The 15,293-nt window shown below is 43.8% G+C and overlaps 1 protein-coding gene across 1 annotated transcript in view; it reads right to left on the bottom strand.

The window, feature by feature from the left end:
- The window catches only part of SV2C (synaptic vesicle glycoprotein 2C), a 98,932-nt gene extending 96,453 nt beyond the window's left edge, over positions 1–2,479 (bottom strand). The window contains exon 1 of the mRNA XM_083703206.1: positions 1,735–2,479. The gene's annotated coding sequence lies outside the window, so the exon portion shown is untranslated. The remainder of the gene's footprint in view (positions 1–1,734) is intronic.
- Between the last annotated feature and the right edge of the window lie 12,814 nt (positions 2,480–15,293).

Below are 15,293 nucleotides of genomic sequence, written 5' to 3'. Positions count from 1 at the left end.
ATGTTGATTCTTTTCTAAATTCCATTTACAGCCCTGTAGTGCTTCTAAATCACATCTGGGTACCATCTCTCTCTCTCTCTCAAAACACACACAGACAGAGAGGATCATATGCACACATCTAGTTGTTGTCAGCTCCCTGCACTGCAGTACAATGCAGCCCAATACAGGTAGGGCACTAGGAGCTAGATGGAGACTTCTCTCCGCATTCTGCCCCTTCTAGGACCATCACTCATAGCTTATCTGGAGGGGGGGAGCGAGGGCTTGCAGGCTGGAAAGGGGAACGCACCCCACAGCTCCATACAACTCTATAGAACATTGGATTCCAGAGGAATATGAAGCCACAGGAAGCCATCATTATCAGCTTATGCGGGAAAGAGTCCTGGGTGCTATTGCTCACCAAAGGCCAAAGTATCTCAACGTGGCTTGGCAGAAACAAGGCGGCGAGCTCTTTATTCTGCATGCCTTCTCTCTCCCCCCCCCCCAGTCCACCCCACACACCCCGTTTTCTGCTCACATGTCCAAGAGGCAACCCCCAGTAAGCCCACCCACCCCGACCACCGTCAGCATCCAGCCATTCGTTTCGCGCTCCCCAGGCGCGCGCGAGGGGGGGATTCCCAGCAGTGACTCCGGGGAGACGCACGCGCCGAGCTGGAGCACACACGCGCCTCCAGCCCCCTCGAAGTCCCCGGGTATGCTGAGTCAGCTTCGCCGGCCCCCACCTGACGACGGGCCCTCTTTGCCCCGGGGGCTGCAGACCCGCAGCGGAGAGGAAAGGGAGGGTGGATGGATGGGGGGAATGGGAAAGAGAGAGCAAGGCTCCGGGACGGGATTCCCTCAACGGCCAGCTGCTCGTTCCATTTCGCCCAAGTATGCGGCGATTTAGACAACAACAATGCCCTTTTCCTTAAAGTCTTTTCGGATCCTGGCGCCTAACCAACCCCCCAAGAACTTTGCAAGCTTCGGAAGGAGGGGGAAAGAATCTTGCAGATTCATCCTACGGGAAGCAAGTGCCCAGGTTGTTATTTCCCCGCTAATGCACTTTGCAACGCCTCGTGGCTTTTCCCGACGCATCGCACTGCAAGAAGTCTTTTTTGCAGCCGGCATAGATGCACGCTGCACCTTTTGCATTTCCCCGCGTTCGGGGCTTCCCCGCCACTACCTCCCGCATCTGCCTTCTGCAGACACTTTCTCCCACCTCGGAGCAGCCTTTGCGCGCCTCCCCTCCCCTCCCCGCGAAGTTCTCGTGGGGTTTTTTATTTGAGGGCAGAAGGTGTCAGAAAAGAAGGGGAAAGGGAGCCTGACTAGGGAGACTGGAGAGACAAGGACTGCAGGGTGGCAGGGAGGGTCCTGCAGGATGATCATGGCAGGGTCGCGAGCCAAGCTGGGGGAGGGGCTTTCCCCCTCGGGGGCCCCGTGACGTGGTCCCCCAAAGGGCTGCGATCCTATTGCGCCCGCTTCCTTCCGAGTAAGCGCGCCTAAGCTGAGGCTGCGAAGCCGCCGCCCGCTCCTCCGAGGCGAAAAGGTCCCGCAGAACTCGGCAGAACTTCTGCTTCCCGGAGGGGTCGCCGCTTCCCGCCATCTTGTCCCGCCGCCAAAGCGGCCCCGTTCCCGCCACAAGCGGAAAGTTCGACGCCTCAGAGGCGGCTCCAGCCTCAAACCGACCTGACCGTGAGGTGGAAAAAGTTCCTCGGGACTGCGAGCACTTCCCGAAGAAGGGAAGCCTCGCTCACTTACCAGCTGGAACTGCAGCCCGCAGCCGCCTCCCTCGCCTCACGCTGCCCGCTCCCAGCGCGGCGTGGTAAGCGCTGCTGCGGCTCCACGGAGGTGGCGGCGTATGGTGGTGTTTCCCCCCACTCAGTCCCGACGCACCGCGCCCGCCCTCTGCTCCTCTCTCCTGAGGCAGGAGCGCGAGGCGTGACAAGAGCCCGAGGAGGAGGAGGAGGAGGAGGAGGAGGGAGGCGGGAAAGTGGCTGTGCGCGCGGCTCCCCGGCGCAGCGCGCGCTGCCTCTTGCTGCAGTGCCGAAGAGCGCCTGGCGAGAGGGGAGAGTCACGGCGAGGGCGGGAGGCAGGCAGGCGACGCACCGTCAAGAATCGGAGGCGTGGGCGGGGTGCGACGGCTGGGCAAGCCCATTCTCCCTCGCCTGGAGAAAGCAGCGGGGAAGGAGGGGACGGAGGGAGGGCTGGCGGGCGGGCGCCGGCGGAGAAGCCGTGCGAAACCAGCCTAGCGCGCGGCGGGCAAGAAGACCATTTCCCGAGAAAGGCGAGGGAATGCAGCCAGGCAAATGCAGTGTCCATTCTTGCCGCGCGCAAGCCGCGAAATAACTCGGACTGGCATAGTCCAAAGCTTTTGAATGGGGCTCTATTGACAGATTTGAGTACTCCTTGCGGTCGAGCCAAGCGTTATACTATGTCTGGCATCCACAGGGTGTGACTGTGACTTCTTTAATGGCAACACACGTGCTGCTTTGATGGTCAAGGCATGGAGTTGGGGAGCGAGCTGCCGAGGAGGGGCGCTAAACGGGGCTCTGCCCCCTCTCCGCCCTGTATTTCTTCCGAGCCTCCATCTGAAGCGCCGTGACACAGTTAAGGATGCAACAGGTGAAGCTTCACGTATGATTTTCAGACGGAATAGCTATCCTAGTCTGCTGCAGATAGAGCAGCAGAGTCTTGTGGCACCTTGAAGACGAAATCTTATGCCACCGTACATTTTAGAGGGTGATCAGGTGTTTATGCAAAAAAAAACACCTAGACTTGCAACTGATTTTAAAGGTGTTACAAGACACTTTTAATTCGCTTGTTGAAATTCATACAGTTTCTAAAGACACATAATAACTCAGAGAGCAGGAATACTGTGTACAAACTTGTCACAACCTTGTATCTTAAATGGGATATGTTTGGTGGAAACATGTAGCAGGAGCGCAAACTGGCTCAAGCCAGCTACAAAGTCAGCCAAATGTTACATCTCACACCAAGAATTGTAAATCTAATAAGATGCAAGATGCTCTTAAAGCAGATCAGAGAATACATCTGAACAGTCTTTTCTTTCTTTTTCACAGGAAAAGACAGATGTCCAGGGGTCCCTCTACTGAGTTGCCCTCTACTGAGTCAGACCAATGGTCTGTCTATACTCACTTGTGGAGGATCTCCACCGTTTCAGACAAGGAGTCTTTCCAAGGAGCATCCTAGTGCCAGTAGACATCTCCACCAAGCACATGACAGAACCTAGAGCATAGAAGGGGCCCAGCCAGCTCCAGCACATAGCCATGTTTTTGCCAGGCCAGCTAGGCAGTCCAAGCCTCTGATGGCTCTCTGGCTATGCATTCAGATGTCAAACGCAGTGTTGGAGCCTATTATGTTTTAGTTGAATCATACAGGCACAGCAGATTCTGACTACATTGCCATTTTATGAAATTTGCGGTACTTTCCCTAATGAAGAAACTGTCACGGCACTATTTACACCAAGGGTCAAACTAGAATTGACATCAGAAACATGATCAGCCCTTCCGTATTTCTTCTTCTTCACTAAATAGCAGATGTGGGCGTTGGAGGAGGGCTTTAATTATTTGCCCCCACAGTGTCTATCCCCTGCAATTCCTACTTGTCCAAATGGGTGAATCCATCGATTTCAGGTTCTTTCCATTTCTCATTTTTCAAGTTTTCAGTTCTTCATATTTCCACATCAGTTTGCAATTTTAAAAAAGAACATCTCATGAAAATCCATCACCATTTTAGTGTGAATCTTGCCTAAAGTACTCATTTTTATGCACAATTTTGCCCAATATACACATTTTCGCAATGCAATTTTACCTAATACTGTATAATGCATTTTTGTATGTTAGTTCCAGTAATACATGCATTTTATGGATACATTAGCTTAGCTTAGCATGTGCCCTTTTTGTACACATTACTAGGCTGGAGAACTGCATTGCAAAACTTGGAGAAGTGTGAATTTTGGAAGATGGTTGTCTGAACACATACTGTTCAGAAAGTGCCAGTTAGGTAGGTTCATCCTTAAATGCAAATGAATCAAATTTCTTCCCCATCCCTATAATGCAATCTCAGTCCAGACCCCCTGCCTCCAACACACAAACACACGGCTGCTATTTAGTAAATTAAAATAAAGCAAACGGCATTCATGTTATTAATGTCACATCTGGTCCAGCCCTTGGAAGGCAGTAAGAAAGATAGTGCAGACAGGGTACAGTGGTACCTCGGGTTACATACGCTTCAGGTTACATACGCTTCAGGTTACAGACTCCACTAACCCAGAAATATTACTTCGAGTTAAGAACTTTGCTTCAGGATAAGAACAGAAATCGTGCTCTGGCAGCACGGCGGCAGCAGGAGGCCCCATTAGCTAAAGTGGTGCTTCAGGTTAAGAACAGTTTCAGGTTAAGTACAGACCTCTGGAACAAATTAAGTACTTAACCCGAGGTACCACTGTATTTGAATTTGAAATAGGTTCTCCCTTCCCCTTCTGCCAAATGAAAAACAGCAACAATTTGTACCTTTAAGAACAGTTAGTGTAGCCCTTCTCAGAACCGTTTGTTTCTTCAGCTGTGACATGCTAGCTGGACTATGACATGTTGCAGTCCAAATAAAAATTGTGACAAGATAGGCCTGTCACTTTCCTGACAGCCAGGCCAAAGAGTCACACTGAGCACAAACATGCCTCACATCTTTAAAAGGTTTCCACATGCCACTGGCATTCTCTCACATATGTGGAGTAACTTGGTGGTGAAAGGCTAAATTAAATGGGAATATTTATCAATCTACGATTAATACAAATCAATTAACTTTTGTGGGAATGTAAAGGAAGGTAGGAGAGGGTGTATTGTTTTGATATTATCCCTCCTCACTCACACTAGTGAGTAAACAGGAGTGCATATTCCCATTTCAACTTATTGAAAGCAAGTTGATGATTTGTTAGGATCCTTTAATTAAGCAATCCAGTCCATTCTTTAGCATCCATCAAAGTTCCAAAAGTATCAATTTGGGGTCCTAGTGACCCTAGGAAATAGCAAATTATCTGCTCTTCAACCAAAGGATACTGTGTCAATTCAAGTTTCTGAATGATTGCTGTAAACCCATAGATTAATCGCTGCAATGGAATCTTCCTCCTCACCAGTAGGCTTTTGATTAGTACCGGTAATTGCACTTAAAACTTTTTTTTGCCTAAAGAATTGCTATAAAACACTTTTTCCACAAAATAAAATTTTCCTTCTAATTTGGGCATTCCAAAGAAGATTCCACTTGCTATCTCAAAAGTTTTAAAAATATTCAAAAAATTTAAAATTTGAAAAAAAAATAGTCAAAATTCATAATCAAAATCTCAAAAATCAAAATAACTCTTCACTGCCTCAGCTGCTGTGAACTCTAAGGGAAGAGGAATGAAGCTCAATCCCCTCACACAATAGAACAATACATCCCACAACTTTCCATTTCCATTCAGTTTGATCTGTGCTCTTCAGAAAAAGGCTAAAAACTAATGTGGAAACACTAAAGAGCGGGGAGGGGTGGGACCTCATCTCTCTCCTTCAGCCAAGCCAGCTACAGATGTCAAGCTCAGCAGTTGGTAGTTACATGGGTCTCTCCCCGCCCCCTTTTGAAGATAGGGACAATATTTTCCTGCCTCCATTCTGCTGGGACCTCACCTGTTCTCCAATAATTCTCAAAGATTCTAGACAGAGGCTCTGTGATTGCACCCGCAAGCTTCTTTAGTACCCTTGGGTGTAGCTCATCAGGCCCTGGAGATTTGAATTCATTTAAAGTGGCTAGGTGTTCCCTTTCCACCTCTTTTCCTATCTTGGGCTACAGCTCCCTCCTTGCATTGTGGATTCTGTCAACACCAGGTTGGTCACTGCTTTACGCCTTCTCTTTGGCTCCAAATAGCATTTTTCAATCTTCTCCACACAGGCGATCTATTAGTTGTGGTCCGGAGGTAGAGGATACTGTGGAGCAGCCCCTAGTGGCGGAAATGCAGCCCCGCCCCCCAATCCAGCTGCTGCAACCCATGAATAAACAAGAGACAAGAGTTTACCATTGCAAGTGCTTTATTGAGCCCACTTTGGAATGTGGTGAATCTCTTAGTAATTTACAGAATATATTATCCATCTTCCTTTTGAATGCTTGTTTCTGATTGGCTGATACATGCTTTGACCCTACTAGCTGTGGCTGTCAAGGGCTGGCTCACATCAAAAGTGTGTTGGCCACTTCCTCTCCAGGCAAGCCTGTTTCTGTGTAGTAAAAAGGTGGAGCCAGGAGATTAACCAAAGTTTTTACAAAACCCAAATAGCTGCTTCTTTCTGTAATGAAGATAAAAAAACCCTGTTAGGACTAGAGTGGCGCTGTGGTCTAAACCGCTGAGCCTAGGGCTTGCCGATCAGAAGGTCGGCGGTTCGAATCCCCGCGACGGGGTGAGCTCCCATTGCTCGGTCCCTGCTCCTGCCAACCTAGCAGTTCAAAAGCACGTCAAAGTGCAAGTAGATAAATAGGTACCGCTCTGGCAGGAAGGTAAACGGCGTTTCCGGGTGCTGCTCTGGTTCGCCAGAAGCGGCTTAGTCATGCTGGCCACATGACCTGGAAAAACTGCCTGTAGACAAACATCGGCTCCCTCGGCCCGTAAAGCAAGATGAACACCACAACTCCTCAGTCATTCCCAACTAGACTTAACTGTCAGGGATCCTTTACCTTTTTTTACTCAGGAAATAATGGGGTGACTTTCTGCTTTCCCTCCGAATCTGTCATCTGTTACCTACATGTGATGATTTCCAACTGGAGATGAGGGTTAAACAACTGATGAGGGGAAAAGTACCACTGGTGGCATTGGGGCATGTCTGCAAGGCATGGGGTTTATTTCAGCCAAGCTAGTTTCATAACTACAGGGAATATAGTAGGCACCAGGCACAAGATTCTGTATCTGCTCCTTTCCCCAAAATAAGTATGCCTGTGCAATGTGACTGTTCAATGAACAGATAAGGTAATCTGATTAAATATTCAGAAATACATGGAGGACAGAGAGACTGCACAGTTTAGCTGTCTGAAGATTTTCCATATACCTGCTAAGTTGATTAGGTTAGTTGTTCAAAGACACCAAATGAGTCAGCCATATAAATCCCAACTATTCAAATATCCTTAAAGACAGCAGTAATCTTAGCTATGTAGAAGTTCAACATTATCCGTCTTCTATATAAGGCTTTTCTATAAACAAATTAAGTAGTGTATCTCTGTGAACAATCACAGAACCACAAAGCCATGTTCTTTAGAGATATATCATGGAGCCCCAATCTATCTGATCAGTTACTCCCTCAGTAATTTGAATGTATTTTTACAAATGTATAGTAAAATATCTTTTAATGCTCATGTTTCAAAAGGCTTTTCTCATCTTCTCTTTCTCCTTTGCTTTTACCGTATTTTTCGCCCTATAGGACGCACTTTTCCCCCTCCAAAAATGAAGGGGAAATCTGTGTGCGTCCTATGGGGCGAATGCAGGCTTTTGCTGAAGCCTGGAGAGCGAGAGGCATCGGTGCGCACCGACCCCTCTCGCTCTCCACACTTCAGGAAGACATCCTCAAGCCTTGCGCGCCTGGCGGGAGTTCCCGTGGGCGCGTGAGGCTTGAGGGCGGCAGCCTGTTCTGTGGGCTGGGGTCAGGGGAAGCTCGGGCTTCCCCCGCCCAAGCCCCACGGCGGGAGGGGGATAAATTTTTTTTATTCATTTCCCCCCCAAAAAACCGAGATGCGTCCTATGGGCCAGTGTGCCTTATAGGACGAAAAATACGGTACTTTGAAGCGTTATACTACTGTCATTTTATATTCTATGTTTAGAAACATTCCTAGTCAGCTAATAATAATAATAATAATAATAATAATAATAATAATACTAGAATTGTAGATTTGAAGGGGCCACAATAATAATTATAATTCTTGCAAATTGGAACTAAAAATGCTCAGCAGGTCCTTTCCAATATAATTTGTCATGCCATTGAATTTAATACATGATTTGAGGTTTCATAATATATTAAAATGTATCAGATTGTTTTCTTGCTCAGCCAAATATCCTTCAAATGAGTATGTCTTGAACAGTCCTTTCTACTGCACTTTACTAGCTTCTTCCAATTAACATGTTTTCTTGATCTCATTGTTTTAATATAAACCATTTTGTATTTCCTGAGATGAAACAACATACGTTTTAGAAATTACTATAATGTAGAAAGTGAACAGGGCTATAAAGTTCCAGGCAACTCACTGCTGAGAAAAGGGAATCTAAATACTGCTGGAAAGACTAAAGCACCTGTAGAAATTACAGCTAGGAAGCAGAACCATTTATATTTATATTTTCTTTTGCTTTATGAACCACAAAAGCCTTCTAAATAGTAGTTTTGATTCAATATAAAGATGGTCTATCGCATAATCATAATAAGCAGCCATCAGTTTCTTAAGGATGAGTGTGCTGAAAACTCTGTTTAACCAATTTACAGCCTACAAACAAAATAATAGTAGAAACTCTAAGGCTGACTTCACCAGGTTTTTTGTAGTTCCCCATACAATTTTTACTTGAAACTCTTTATTTTTTCATTTTAAAGGAGGGTTGTTTCCTTTCCCTTCTAAGCTGCTAATTTTCAATCAATATCTGTATGTTTAGAGAAGGTAATTTATATGCTGCCACTGGTAGATGGATATGAACCTTGTATAGCTGTCTATGTCTATGCATATACCTCAGCACTCCCAATCAGCATTATAGGCTGGTTAGTTTAACAACTGTTCTGGGAAAACTGGTGGAAAGCATTCTAATAGAGAGCCAGTGTGGTGTAGTGGTTAAGAGCGGTGGATTCGTAATCTGGGGAACCGGGTTCGCATCTCCGCTCCTCCACATGCAGCTGCTGGGTGACCTTGGGCTAGTCACACTTCCTTGAAGTCTCTCAGCCCCACTCACCTCACAGAGTGTTTGTTGTGGGGGAGGAAGGGAAAGGAGAATGTTAGCCGCTTTGAGACTCCTTAAAGGGAGTGAAAGGCGGGATATCAAATCCAAACTCTTCGTCTTCTTCTAATAGAATTATCAAGTGTATAAAACGAGTATTGATGAAGCAGTTGGTGCTTCATCAATACTCGTTTTATTGATGAAGTAGCTTTGGTAAGACCCATCTTGCTAACCTTTTAAAGTTCTTTGAGAGTGCATTCCATGTGGCTCTCAACAGCACATGGTCGGGAGAAAGAACAATTTCACGACACTGATTCATAGCAATGTAAGAATTACCTTGCTGGGTCCATTTTGCCCAGGAATTCTGTTTCAAATACAAAAAGGAAATCTGTATCCTGTACTCAAGTGTAAGAATTGTAACCAAAACTCCACACTTTGTCACAAAGAAAAAGACAAGTCTCTGTAGCCAACAACATGAATCACTCGTTTTCTAGCTCTGCACTATAGCCTGATTAAACTGTGTTGTCTACAATATATTAGGCATGTGGAATATTTATTACTTATCACACATGTTCACAGATGTTTTATAACACACACACACACTACACAGAAAAAGAGAGCAATGTCTCTAGTTGTACACATCAGGACACTTTAAGGGAGAAAAGGGCAATGCAAGGTTAATTACACTTCTTGACATTTGGAAAAAAATATGGCTTCTTGGTGTAGTTCAAGCATGAAGGAGCAGCTGGCAGTACCAGCAAAGGACTGCAGAGCAATGAACAATCAATACAACGTCACAATGGGAAAACTATTATTTAAGCTTAAATAGGAAGGCACTGTAATTGTTATATACAACATCAGTTTAATTTTTTTTAAGGAGAGAAAACAACCCAAGTATTTTCTGTGTGTGACCTTTTTTATTTTTAAAAGGTCATTTGCAATGTTGGGGGGATGCAGAAAATAACTACAGTGGTACCTCAGGTTAAGAACTTAATTCGTTCTGGAGATCCATTCTTAACCTGAAACGGTTCTTAACCTGAGGTACCACTTTAGCTAATGGGGCCTCTCGCTGCCGCCGCACAATTTCTGTTCTCATCCTGAAGCAAAGTTCTTAACCTGAGGTACTATTTCTGGGTTAGCAGAGTCTGTAACCTGAAGCGTCTGTAACCCGAGGTACCACTGTAATGTCTTTTGAAACAAAATTTGAAAGGAAATGTGAATTTACAGTTAAAATAATTAAATAGCTACAATATAATTTCCTCACTTGCTGAACTCTTATCCTTTGAGTGCTCATTTCCATCTGAATGTTGATAGGATCCTCCTTGTGATCCTCCCCTGCATTATCATGGCTCCTAGTCATGCAGAGACCTCTCTGTGTGATCATCCAAACACACTTGGATCCGGTTTGCAAGACATGGTAAGCCAAGCTATGGCTTTTCAGGACTGCGCAAATGTGCAGTCTCTGAACTAACAGCTTGCAACTGCTTTGCTCTTTCCTGGTCCTTTTTACTCCCCTGCTGTGTTGAGCTAAGGAAAGTTTTGTGTATCATCTTAGTGTATCATCTGAACCTGGACTCATGATTAAACTTCCTCCTCGCTAACCATGAATTGTAGCCAAGAACAAATACTGAGGACTAAAATTGGGAATATTGAAAACTACCTAATATCAGACTACTGGTCTATCTAGCTATTATCTGCGTGGAGTTGCATTAGTTCTACAAGATGTATGTCGCCCTACTTGGAAATTCTGGGCAGGTGAGGAGGCAGAGGCTTTGGTTAGCCATACGCCAACATACTCCAGCCTCTCTTATCTTGGCCAGGGGAAGACTGAAAACAAGGGAGAATTGCCCCAAGGAAGAAAATAAAATATGGACCTGATTTCTGCAGAAGGAAGTATGGTTTATTGGTTTATTGCCTGTCTCTTGACAGCAGTTTCCTCCTAGACTGTGCTCAGGCACAAATTCAATCCTATGGGAGGAATTAAATACTATACCAAATGGCCTACTATTCCTCAAGTTGTCTTCAATGGTGAATTTGTGGACCCTGCAACATATTTCTCCAGATGCATCCGAATGGAAACTTAATAGAGTTAAGAATTTGCTCCACACTTCTAGATTTCAAGAAAGACCATGGCAATAATAATAATAATAATAATAATAATAATAATAATAATGGTTGTTTTGACTTTGACAGAAGACAGTTTTTGATAACCTGGTACCAGAAAAGTATTATGTAATTTAACTCAAACAGTTAACTTTTTAACTAACAACGAGGTCTATCACTAAAACCTCTTGTTGCCCATTGTACAGTATGCAAAGCTGATGAGCTGATGTGTGGGTATTTGCATGAAAATATTTACATTCACAGCACTATGAATACAGTGTTTTGCAACTAAAGCAAAACAAGTAGGTGGCTTCTATTTTGCAATACTTTTGTGTGCATTTTATTTTTGTTTATTTATTAAATTTGTATACTGTCTTTCATCCATAGATCTCAGGGCAGTTCACAACATAAAATACAATATAAAAACATGAAATATATGATAAAAATGAGAACGAAAACCACAAACCAATAAAACTCCCTCCCCTTCCCCTTCCACAAATACATTTAAAAGCGGTATGTTAATATTTCTTGCAAATTGTGTTCTATATATAATACATTTTGAACTTGTTTGATTAATGTGATTCTATTGTCAATTTTTTGTCAATTTTATTGTCAACCTAGACAGCATCTTAAAAAGCAGAGACATCACCTTGCCAACAAAGGTCCGTATAGTTTAAGCTGTGGTTTTCCCAGTAGTGATGTTTGGAAGTGAGAGCGGGACCATAAAGAAGGCTGATTGCCAAAGAATTGATGCTTTTGAATTATGGTGCTGGAGGAGACTCTTGAGAGTCCCATGGACTGCAAGAAGATCAAACCTCTCCATTCTGAAGGAAATCAGCCCTACGTGCTCACTGGAAGGACAGATCCTGAAGCCGAGGCTCCAATACTTTGGCCACCTCATGAGAAGAGAAGACTCCCTGGAAAAGACCCTGATGTTGGGAAAGATTGAGGGCATAAGGAGAAGGGGACGACAGAGGACGAGATGGTTGGACAGTGTTCTCGAAGCTACCAGCATGAGTCTGACCAAACTGGGGGAGGCAGTGGAAAACAGGAGTGCCTGGTGTGCTCTGGTCCATGGGGTCACGAAGAGTCGGACACGACTAAACGACTAAACAACAACAACAACATTGTCAATTTTACACTGTTCACTGCCATGTTGTTGTTTTTTTCTTAATTTGGCAGTATAGAATTTTTTGCTATCCCCCACCACAAAGGCTGGATATTTTTTCATTGCAAACTGCCAACTCACAGCTTGGTTGCCTTTTGCAGTCCTATTTCCTTGCCATATGCAATCAACACAAAGCCAAAGCTTGTGATCAGTGCCTGCCATCATCTTGGCTTGGGTGTACAGATATTTAAGACAAATAACATATGCTTGCATCGGATTTAACTAGGAAACATTGAAACTTGGCTCACTGTATATATTACATTTTCTCTAAAAGCGTTTAGAGATCCAGATTTCCGTTTTCCATGATAAAAATTAATTCAGCGCACTGAATATACTTCCAAAGGATGACCAGGGAATAATGTAGACAAACAGGTACGGTAACTGCAATTTGGAATCAAGTTATGTATTGAAATACTGTATGTAGCCAGTGTCAGGATTCTCGTTTCCTATAATGCCCCTCAGGGAAGCCTCAGAGAACTAGAACTGTTTGGGATTTCACCATCATAAATACTTTCATATCACTCTCAAACTTTGACAACTGTTCTGTTCATCTCTGACCTCACCTTAGTTATGAATTCTAAACAGCATCAATTAAAATTATTTGGGTAATTACAATATACATTTACAGGGCACCCACTATTTATCTCCCTCCATTTATTCCTAACCTCTGCTTTTTAAATCAACAGCAGCACTTTTTCTCTCTCTTTCTTGTCGAACAGAGGATTAACCTTTTAATCCCATGATTCTTGACTTTTTTTTTTGTAGGAACTCCTCCTCCTCCTCATGCACTGCCTTCCCAGTAAGAATCCAGCCCCTGCTGCCTATAATTAATTAAGGATAAGCATGATATGTAGTTTCATGCTACAAATTGAATGAGTGTCTAGTTTTGCCCACAGTTAGATACAGGAGATGCCTGCTGATGAGCATACACAGTTTAGAAGAGGAGTCTGATGTCTGGAAAACAGCCAGTATAATCTCATTATTAAAGATAGATCTAAAAATACAACTATCTTTTTTAATTTTAGTAATGGACCAAGTCACAGGAATTATTTGAAGAGATTAACTACATAGCTAAGGAAGGTCATACTTTGCCTAAAAATAATAGAACTACTGGAGCAAACATGCAAAAGAAACATGTGATGTTATTTGTCCTTCAACATTGCTTCAATTTTTTTAATGTATATGAGAGGCAGCTAGACCGCTATGTTGCTGCACTTATGTGGAAACGTTGCCTTATGCCAGGGATGGGGAATCAATGATCTTCCAAAAGTTGTGGGACTATAACTCCCATTATCTCTAATGAACCATGTCAAGGAGGGCTTTTAACCAACTTAAGCAAGTCTGCATCTTACATGGAAGCCTAGCCACTGGATAAAGTTTAGCAAATAAATAATTAGCATATTGTCATTTAGTTACAGGTAGGTAGCAGTGTTGGTCTGCTGTAATCAAAACAAAACAAAATAAATCCTTCCAGTAGCACCTTAGAGACCAACTAAGTTTGTTAAAGGTATGAGCTTTCGTGGTCTCTAAGGTGCTACTGGAAGGAATTTTTTTATATTGTTATTTAGTTTAGTATAGACTACACAAACTGACAGTGCTTCTCCAGAGTTTTCTCCCAGCCTTTCTTGGAGATGTGGGGGGATTGAACCTGAGACCTCCTGCGTGCAAAGCAGATGTTCTACCACTGAGCTATACCTTCCCCCCTTCAGAAGCTCAAGCCCCTCCACTTGAGGCAGAAGCCCCTGCAGTATTAGCCAACCCCAAGAGGCAAGGGAGCACCTCCCTGCCTAGTTTGGAATAAATCTGTCTCCTATAACCAACATGCTTAAGTCTAATTAATACATGAAGGGGTTAAGAGCATAGAGTAAGCTGTCCAGCCAGGCTTATCTAAGTTACACACCCTCACCTTGGGAGGAAGGGTTACCAAACTCATTATTCTCTCTTTTCTACCATGTGAACCCTACCACTGTTATGGCTTAAGCAAGCCATCTTTGTCTTTCTATACAGATAATTTAGAAACCCTTACCATTTTGGAACCTAAGTTATGCTACCTGTCTTTTCTTGCTGCTGTATGGGAAAACACATGAATCTAACCTTTGAAGAGTTTATAAGTAAACAATTTTTAACATACCAAATGTGTTGTCTCTTTCTATGCTAAGGAAAGTGGGGAACTTCAGAAGAAACTTAGAAAGGGATATTTTAAGGTCTAACACCCTATATTCCACACTTTATTTTGCTGCATGTTTTGTGATTTTAAACATGGGGGTCTTTTGTCAAAGAGTACTTGCCCCAAGCTTGGATCTAGGCATCCAGGGAATTCTTCTTTTATTTTACCTAAAGTATTTTTCCCTTTAAAGCAAATACCAAAATATTTAAAACCAACACATAGGACCAGGTGATTTGTTAATTGGTACAGAGTTGGTCATGACTGGAGCTAATGGTCAACTTAAACCAGTATATGGAACAGGGGTGGAAACTGAGCTGGAAACTGACTGCATGGGTCCACAAACTCTCTTATACCGGTAGTTGTCCCTTTGCACCATATATTTCTCTGGCTTTCAAGAACAACTTTGCACACTGTTTGGGGGCTATTTCTGAAACCACCCTGCACTTGGGAAGCAGTTTGCCTGCAGCATGGGGGCGGAGGTCCTTCCCCCAGGGATGCATACCTGCATCCATTTGCATATACAGAGTTCACTGGAAACAACTTTTCCTAGTCTGTGCTCCACTGCGTCACAGCTATTCCATCCCATAAGCTTGCAGTTCCCTGAGCTAAAGTTGGGCTGTGAAATACTGAAACTTCAGAGTCTTAATAAACAAGAGAATTTCCGTTTCCTGGCATTGTGCACTTGCTTCTTTGGGGAGTGGGAAATCTAATTGAAATTTCAAGCATGCTCTTCAGAACAGACAGAAAGCAGAACTGAATCTTAATTCCATTACACCACTCCTAGATGTCTCTTTTTAGAAGTCTTTGGTAATAAAATAAAATTAAAAAAAAATAGCTGTGGATGATGTATGCAAATAGCTTACGTTCACTTGCAGAGGAGGGGGCGGGAATTAGAGTCGCAAAGCTATTTCACAAGCTAGACAAGTGCTTGGGAAAAT

The sequence above is a fragment of the Podarcis gaigeae genome (genome assembly GCF_964106915.1).
Source record: "Podarcis gaigeae genome assembly, chromosome: 11".
Taxonomy (NCBI): Eukaryota; Metazoa; Chordata; class Lepidosauria; order Squamata; family Lacertidae; genus Podarcis; species Podarcis gaigeae.
Note: the sequence above shows the minus strand (reverse complement) of the source record. Positions and strands in the feature narration are given on the sequence as shown.